At 34.9% G+C, this 10110-nt stretch overlaps 1 protein-coding gene across 2 annotated transcripts in view; it reads left to right on the top strand.

Annotated features, from left to right (window-relative positions):
* The first annotated feature begins 3003 nt into the window (after positions 1-3003).
* LOC110442090 (zinc finger protein Xfin-like) overlaps positions 3004-10110 on the top strand; it is a 25796-nt gene continuing 18689 nt past the window's right edge. For both annotated transcript variants that reach the window (XM_021485524.1, XM_021485525.1), the window contains exons 1-2: positions 3004-3088; positions 7043-7116. The gene's annotated coding sequence lies outside the window, so the exon portion shown is untranslated. The remainder of the gene's footprint in view (positions 3089-7042; positions 7117-10110) is intronic.

Here is a 10110-nt window from a genome sequence, read left to right on the forward strand (position 1 = left end):
TAGGTACATTTGAATGTCAAACTAGCCCAATATTGCGCCAGTCCAATATTGGGCTAGCCCAATATTGAATAAGTAACCAACTTTACGCTGGTGCTGTATATAGTATATCGGTAAGTATAACTTAATCAATAGTTTAGTGTGCTATATTTTCATCTGTGGTTATTCATCCCAGTGCACCCCATGACATGGTAAAGTGTATCTCAGACCGTGATTGGACAGTTGTACAAAACAATGCAACACATGAAAAATAAAATCAGTACATCTATAAAATTAATATCAGTATAAATATCCGACATTTTTGAAGTAATGCGTTGATTTTTGTAGTGGCAAGAGTAATATATTGTGTTGAAACAAATGTATTGAATGTCACATTCGCGAGTACTCGCGATATGGATTGCAATGTACAATGTAAATTGTGTTTAACAATTAGAAAATGCAAATAAATGAACCGTAAATAAATAAAGTTGGACGTTTGCACTTTGCCATAAAATGCCGTTTTAACGGTCCAAACTTTGCTTTTCACCATTATGTTGACGGTGAGATGTTTGTGGTGTAGACACTTCTAATAACACGACGCGTGTTGTAAGCGGTGAAGGTCTTCAAGTGTCACGATTAAGCCTACCCATCCCCGAGTTAACGGTATATGTCTGTTATCTTATAATTGTCATACACATGGGTATACACGTATTTAGATATCACATACGGTGATCTGTGGATTTTACTTGTTACAGCTTTAAATAGACTTTATCACGGTTATAAAGGTTTTAAATGATATTTACATAGTGCATGGTACTAATTAGAACATACGAGTGGTTCTTTTTTAAACAGCTGCTGCTGCTGCTTGCACATGTTGGAGCCTAACCCTAACCCTAACTGTTTATTGATTGTTTCCCTACAAAGTGGCATTCGATCACAGGTTTAAGTGCATACGCACACCTTCGAATATAAAAAGGCACGTATTTTACTGAAGTTTGGTCGGTGTTGTTGATAGTAGGGAGAAAACTATGAGAAAATGTTTCAAATGTACAGAATTAATGATGGCAAGTATTTCCATTGAAAACATGACAGCTACATAATTATAAATTATACTCATAATACTAACAAGGCTTTCGGTGCACGAGCCAGATCAGACTGCACGCGCCACCTAGCGCTAAATTACAGGAAGTATACTCTACAGGTGAATCATATGTGATGTAAAATACAGGTTATCATTTTGAATATTTGAAACCGTTACTAACATTTTACTCCATTATATGAACTAAATGGATACTTAACTCAGTGTCAATAAAATACAATTGTTGATGTATTCGTGCGCTTCATGTCGCCGAAAACAAAACTATTTAATATGGTGGAAAAGATGGTCAGAAAAAATACCCCACACACATGAATACAAATGTTTAATTACTAAAAGAAACATGTTCATGCCATGTACAAAATAAACCTGATTAACGTACCATCCAATGGTTGATAACCAGAAAAAAAACCGGAATGAGATTTCTAATTCTGCTCCTCTACAATGCCCTCTAATACTTGAATATTGTCCAGTGTGTATCGTAGAGGAGTGGAATTACGTAAGTCTGATTTTAATTAGATGTGGGTCGTGACTGAAAACGGAACAAAACTCACTCCGAGTTAAGTACAATATATTTAACTGTCAAACATTTAAATAGTCCATATAGATCTCGAATTTAAAATATCACCATAAAAACTGTCAAAATGCATGGTACCAAGTTAGGTAGCGTCAGGTTAAATCTGAGATCAAATTTAAACTAGTATTTTCATTAGTCGTACTTTACATTAATACAGTAGTATATAGGACCCCATACTTTTTGGTGGTGCCTGTAGAATTGCCCGAGAAACGAAACCACATGACACCGCACAATTTTGTTAAGGAGACAATTGTAAAAGATGTCCATTGATAAGTTTGCCTAACAAGCGTCAGGTGTAGGAAATTTCCCTTTAGCTCAGCGGTAGATCGGGCTTGAGAACCAAGGGTCGCGGGTTCGAGCCCCAGCGACGGCACTATCTTCATCACTATTCCTCGTCATATTACAAATTGATGCCGTTGACCATCCCCGTTCAAGGTAGGAGACCCTTGCCGAGAAGTCAAAGAACCTGAGTTGGTGTTAAAAAAGGAGGGAAAAGTGTAAAAGATGTGAATTGATTAGGTCAGAGACTGACTACTGGCTTTATACGTCTCTGATTAGGTTGCCCTACAAGCGTCAGCTGTAGGGAATTTCCCTTTAGCTCAGCGGTAGATCGGCCGCGAGTTCAAGCCCCAGCGACGGCACTGGTCTGATCTTTATCACTATTCCTCGTCCAACACAATGATCAAAGGTTGCATGTTAAAAAATCTACAGTTTATATTTTTTTGTTTTCTAAAAGGAAATGCATATAGATGTGAAAACAAATAGTGAAAACCACCCACTCAGGTTTGATTACACAGCAGTCATCTGATGATAAATTAAACCACAAACTAATTGCAACAGAAATATTTCTACTGTAATAATTAAGTTTATCATATCTTAAAAAAATATCAAAAATCGACAAAGGGGAAAATGCTTTAACTCTGGTTGCAAATGTGTAGCTTTACGTCGGAGTCTAGCTAACTCCAAATTGGCAAATGCAGACGATGCTTCATTGCTTTGTAATTTTGACCGCGCTAAGTAAATATTGCACATTTTGATATAAAAATTCATATAGAAATGTTAAATTATTGCGATTATAACTTATTTCCCCATACCATGGAACGGCAAAATCTGGATGGGACGACAATTTGTTACCCAGTGCTAATTATATAAGTTAGTAACTGACAATTTTGAATACAGAGGTATATAAGGTAATGTGCTAGTGAGTAAAATAGTGTAAATTTACTTAGATGGATTTATTTTCTTCGAAACCGATGCAAAAAAGATCAGGGCACAGAAACAGGTGTGGCACAGAAAATCAGACGACACCTTTTTATTTAAATAAAACACGTGACTACGTTATGAGTGACGTACATGTACTTCCTGTTTCCGCTGCGGACAAAACCATGGTCTGTTACATCTGCTGCTTTAAAGCTTCGTCGACTTATCAATTGCGTTGGGTAACTAGAATAATTATTAATGCACAAATGTCATGTTGCATGATATTGTGTCATGGAGTCTGAAGTAGGCCTATGTCACATCGCTGCAGCTGCGTAAGATTACAGTTTGCATGGAGATAATGCGAAGGGGAGATAACTGAATTAGCCCTTTCTAGTTTCTGCCAATACACAGGTGCTCGGGTTTTGGAATATATTTAGGTATCGCAAATCACTATAATAAATAATTTGGTTCTAGAATACGTATAACGTTTTCTGTTTAGTTATTGCGTCCCGCTAAATTAGGGCCTACTGTATCAAAACTGGTGTAACTTATACATTCCAGGATCCGAGCCCCTGTGGGTTTCGTCACAAGAGTCTGAAAGAATATAACGTTACCGCTAATTTATTATCAATTTTCTCGGAATTCTAGATATTTTTAAACATATCACGCAGCGCATCATTCATATTGATAGATGGTGTCGTTTCGGGACATGTCAAAAGTCGTTTCGAGATTCTTATTATTATTATTTTATCTTTTTGAGATACCATTGTCTTTTGTCTTTAAACATATTTAATATCAACTAAATTTAGACAATCGATTGGATAAAAATGATTACAACTTATCATATAATGGTATTACATGATTTTAATAACATGCTTAAAACATTGTTAGAATCAATGTTAACTCATTCGTCTCTTAATGTCAATAACAATAACGAAGAATAAAGTGAATTGGAAACATATTGTTACAATATCAAACGAAGGTTAAATATATCAAACAAGGAATTAACCTATCGGTAATGAAAGACATTGATGTTGAATATCATAAGTTCCTCTAGATCTGTATTTGATAATGAGATTAAGTTTCATCTGGTAATAACACATTGTCAATCAGGTAAATGTTGGTAGTTATCCCCTCAAGCACTAGACTAAAACCATACTTGTGTATTTACATGACTTTTTATGAAACGGGAGCAAAATGTTATTTATAATTGAAAATTGTTTATGTCCCGAAACGACTTGATTAAGTCCCGAAACGACTTAGGGACTCCCAAAATGACTTGTTACCGAAACGACCTATTACCGAAACAACTAGCATCATAATATGCTAAAAATGTTGATGTGGTATTACTGTAATTACGATTTTTGACAGAATTTCATACTCCTGTGAGTAGTGATAGTCGGATAGATTTGGACATTGTTAACTTGAATAACTATTTAGATAATAAACTACATTTTGTGGTTAAAGAAGATGCATAATATGAAATAATGCCAGAATGATACATGAATTGACACACAGCTAGGTTGGTTCCGGGTTGTTTTGCCCCAAATCCCGTTCACCCTAGCTATAGGTTGTTTCGCCCTAAAAAAAAAATTAAGAGGGCGAAACATTGTTTGGTGTTTTCTTTCAATTTCGGTAGTTTTAAGTCGCAAATCAAATCATCAACAAAATGTGTTTGTCTTGTTTTTAAGCAAGTGTGACAAACGGCAGCTGTGAAAAGCTGACTCCGTTCTCACATACTCTACATGAAATGTACCAAACACCATTGTAGAAAGTCATCAATAAGTTTAGTTAATGTATTTAAATATTAATTATTATATTAGCGTATGCATTTTTTTAGGGCAAAACAACCTAGGGCGAACAGGATTTAGGGCGAAATAACCTGTTACCGCTTGGTCAGATAAACAACGCAAATTTGAGCCAGAGTTATTTAGGGTCATACAATTACATGTATGATGCATAGTGTTTTATACATTCTATGTGGTTTTATTAGTTGCCAACTTACCCCCTCAAGTCGACCGAACACCGACTTTGTCTATGAAGTGTAGATGAATAATAACTCAACCAAAACCAACCAGCCAGGGGGGAACGAGGTGCATGTGGTCACTCTAGCATGACAAGTGTTAGCTAGATTAATTGGGTTGTGCCATCGAGAAGTTGATGTTTTGACAAATTTAGGAAAATATCATGAAGAAAAAGGGAAAGTTTATGTAGAACAGGGAAATAAGTCCCTTCATAGGGAATTAGAACTGTCCATATTGAGAATATCCTCAGAAATAGGGCATTTTTTCTAAGTTTTGTGAGGAACTTTATTTAAATGAACTTTTAATGAATTTTAAAGAGTCAATTAAGGTTCATTAATTGGGGGTCTAGCAGATCAAGCCATAGAAGTCTCCCGGCTGGATCCCGAGAAACTGGGAATTAATTAAAGCACGGATAGATTGCAATGTCGTATATTTTACAACTGTGTTTGATGTTTGGACCAGTCCCATATATAATCTGTGCAGATTAAACATAAGGACTAGAATATTCCTTGCTGATGTCAGAGAGAGCCTTCTCTGGGATAGGTGTAAGGTCTTTTATCATTGCGACCACAATATACATATGGTATACATATAAAAGTACACATATATTAAAGCTTTAATTATGACTTAATGTCTATAATTTGTCAGTCAGTGTTTATGTACATGTATGTAAGATTTACCATTCAGAAAGCCCACATGTAGAATGTTTTTGATTTTACCTGCTGGATTTGTTGTTCGACTATTGGTTTGCCTAGAGCTGGCTATTCTTATGCGTTATACTTATATATATAGAAGATATGTCATTAGTTTCCCTTCATATTAGATTACGATACAAAATTTGGATTTTTCATGTTTGCGAGCCTCTAGCTGGCAAACAAATACATTGTATGAAAAATCCAAAACAAGTATATCATAAATCTAATATGAAGGGAAATGAATGACAAATTCTTTTTGTCATATAATACTTTAGTATACGTAAACTGTATAATTGTGATCTGAAAGGAATATTTTACACTTGGTCGCTTCACAGTGACGTGACGTCACATTGATTGTTCCCAATTGATTGTAACATCATTTCCGGAGTGATATTACACATGTTACATAAACATAATTTAATATAATATAATGACTGGTTATTTTATTAGCTCACCTGGCACGAAGTGTTAAGCTAAGTGAGCTTATGCCGTGGCGCGTCGTCCGAGCGGCGTCAATATTTTACTTTAAATGACATCTTCTTAATAACCGAAAGGCCTAGGGTGTCGATATTTAGCCAGAAGCAAATTGGGGTGAAGGGCTACAAAGTTTGTTAAAATCAATGACCTTCACCCATTTTCAAGGTCACAGGGATCAAATATGTTAAAAACTTTAAACAACTTCTTCTGAATAACCAAAATGCCCAGGGTGATGATATTTAGTCAGTAGCATACTAGGATCAAGGGCTACCAAGTTTGTTTAGATGTATGACCTTGAATCATATTCAAGGTTACAGGGGTCAAATTTGTTTAAAATCTTTAAACAACCTCTTCTGAATAACCATGGGTCCCAGGATGTTGATACTTTGCAAGTTGCATCCTGAGATGAATGGCTATAAAAAAAAAATCAACGTAATGACTTTGTTCAACTTTCAATCACAGGGGTGAAATGTTTTTAAAAAAAATGACAGGGTCTTTTGAATTAATTTTAATCATAAATACTGATATTTTGCCTGTAGCTTTATTTTAGATCACTTTTAAGGTTACAAATGTGAAATTTATACCAGGTGAGCGATGCAGGCCCATTGGGCCTCTTGTTATTCTTTAGAGCCTATGATAAAAAGTTTTGCTATCATGTACTCATTTGAATCTCTGTAATTTTATAATACAACAAAATGAAAAGTAAGATTTGTAATGGGTTCTGCAGTCGAGATATTACTGATATTTTTGTTCACACTAAATTTAACAAACTGGCATATTTGTAACCATCCAAAAGGCCATTGATTTGAGTAAGACGCAATATTATGTTAGATGTATAAAGAATTATCTATGTTCCTGAATATATGACACTGATGCTTAACACTAATTAAATACCACTAATGTTTAATGTAAATGTATGCATATTCCAGGATTAATTAAGATAGCATTTGGCTTACAGCTGTTGTTTAATTTTTATTATTTTATCTCTTCCCATCAGATCTGGAGGTCATCCAATTGATGAAAGTTTCATCTCAGGGCTGGAAAGTAAATCAGCAGAATCTGATAGACAGGGTAAGTGGTAAAGATATCACCAATGACCAAAACTGATATGTGTGCGTGATTTTCCTGCACCATCTGTATACTGCATTTATCTGGCAATAAGCCGATACCTGATAATAAGCCCATCCAAATCATTGTAGTTCATTAGAAATAGACAACTAACTATTCCACGGTCCTGTAATAAGCCCACCTCCCTACTTAGAGCGAGAGCTTTTGTTTTGGCCCATTGGGCTTATTTCAGGATGTGTACCTTATATATATGTTGATGCCAAACAATATGTTTGTTTCCTGCAACATGTCTGAAAAAATCAGGTAAGGAAGGTAATACACTTTGTGTTTTATTTTTTTCAAAGGTTTATACAGGAGAGTTATCTGGACTTTAATCGTGCTAACTCGAAAATTGCTAATAAATTTTAGGGTAGGCACGAAATGTTAGGTATGGTAATCAGAAACAAAAAGATATTTGTTTTTAACTCGCCTATTCAAGTTCAAGTTCAAGTTCTTTATTACTTTAAGTCGGTTGACTTATCAGTCATAACATATATACAAAACAATACAGAGACAACATACAATATCACACACACACACATACACACACACACACACACACACACACACACACACACACACACACACACACATACACAATTCAACTTTTATTTGACAACTTATTGGATAACTATACTTTACAATAAATTACAAATTACGTATATGTATTGTGCAATCAACACTCATTATCACTCCCACATCATTATTGTGCATTCAACAATCATTAACGCTCTCACATCATCATCATCATCATCATCATCATCATCATCATCACCATCCTCTTCATCATCATCATCATCATCATCATCATCAGCATCATTAACATCTGACATTAACAACAACAACATGTAATCCGTAATGATACAAATGTCAATAATACATAAATAGACATTTATATAAATTATATTGATGTGCATGTTTACGTCACTCGTGCCTTATTTGCCTCAAAAATGTATCTAGCAAGTTTACGTATTCGGAGGCGTCCCACCTTCTGAGGTTAAAGTTTTTGGGCAAGTTTGTTCCAGACAGTGTTCGATCACACTCAATACACAGTTGTCTATTATGAGTTTAAGTGATTTATTAGTTCGCCTATTCGGAGAATAGGGGGGCTAATGTAGTCACCCCAGCTAGCTAGTTGTCTATTACGATTTTAAGTCATTTATATCGAGTGTAAGTGATATACTGGATATTGTTCATAATTTTGCTTAGTTAAATTTGAGGTTTAAGTTTTTGGGCAAGTTTTTTTGAGAAGTGTTAGTGTTGGACAACCATCATCAACAGGCTGTTGTCTATTATAAGGTTGAAGTATTTATATGGAGTGTAACCAATGTGCTGAACCATTTTTTCATATTTTAGGGGCCAAAAAATCCAGCTTAATTGGACTTAGTTAAAGTTTTTGGGTAAGCTTGAGCAAGTTAAAGTTTTTAGGCAATTTTTTTTTGAAGTGTTGGATCACCACCATCAATAGTCTGTTGCCTATTATAAAGTTGGAGTATTCTTATGGAGTGTACACAATGTTCTGAATTGTATTTTCATCATTTTAGGGGCAAAAGCTGGTTAGTTGGACTTGGTTTAAGTTTTTGGGCAAGTTATTTATGCATTGTTGGATTGGTCACCAGGATCTATATATGCGGTTGACTATTTCACGTTGACTGGTCATCTCTTCTTACATGTTAAGTGACAGGAAAACCTCATTATATTGCCATCATTTGTACAAAGAAATTTTGGCATTATAAAAGGGTTTGGCGATAAATTGAGGGAAACGTATAAGGAATTCTTAAGAAAAACATAACTAAGGGACCTGAAGTTGTCAAAACTCTTAACACATAACATACAACTACTAAAACCTCTAATCTAATCTAGAACTGATAAATAATAAGATGAAAACAGTCTTTTGATGAGTTCATAATGCCAGATAATTATCTCCCACATTTTGAAGAAAGTCAGGAGACATTAATTTGGGCCCATCCGTCTGTCATGTTTCATGCGATAACTATGCTAAAAATGGTATGATTTCAACAAAATTTAGTGTGCACATGTATACATATTAAAATGTTAAGGACTAAATTCGCTCATCAATGTGATCCTTTTACAATATGCAAAATTAATTACACTTATACATTTTGATTGGTGGTATTGGTTTCCATGCAATAAGTGTCCTTATAATAATGGTCCTATTTCAACAAAATGTAACAGATCCATTTTGTACGGAAAACAATGTTTTCAGAGATCCTAAACTTCTATCCTGTAATTGATTTCTATATATCAAATAGATGAGGACAAATAACTGCAAGTACTAAAACTTATGACACGCAGTTATTTGGAAGTTCAAATTTGGTGAATATGGGTACCAAAAAGTGGTCATACCATACATAGTTCTGTGACCTTGAAACCCTTGAATATGACAGTTGAGCAATAGCATACAGGTTCATTGAACCTTTTTTTTTTACAAGGAGGTCCTCTAAAATTGCAATTCCTTTAGATATGAATTCCATGGATAATATTAGAAATTAAAATATTAAAAAAGTCATGTCGGTAGGAAATTCAAATATACAAGAAATAATGCATTTCACTGTAATACATTTTTTTAAGCCGCTCTTGGCGAGAGCCGAGCGGCTTATTAATTCTGTCCAGAGAACGAAATGACGGACCCACTTCCGTTACGGATGCGTGCGCATAATTCAGTCTTGCATGCTTCCGCTATATAGTTTCGTTATCGTAAATAGAAAGTAGAATCTCTGACACTCACCTGTGGGTTACATTAAGTCTTCTGATACTCTTCTCCAAGTAATAATCTATACTTTTAATAATTGCCGAAAACAAAATGTTTATCTCCGGTGCATTCTACAAGTGTTGTGGTGGTGAAATTCGTGCACTACGTTTGAGCTTTTTAGCAACTCGGATTGAGGTCTGAGGAGTGTTACGCGTGTGAAACACATATGATTCGAGAAAGCACAT

This window comes from Mizuhopecten yessoensis, unplaced genomic scaffold, assembly GCF_002113885.1.
Source record: "Mizuhopecten yessoensis strain PY_sf001 unplaced genomic scaffold, ASM211388v2 scaffold716205, whole genome shotgun sequence".
NCBI lineage: Eukaryota > Metazoa > Mollusca > Bivalvia > Pectinida > Pectinidae > Mizuhopecten > Mizuhopecten yessoensis.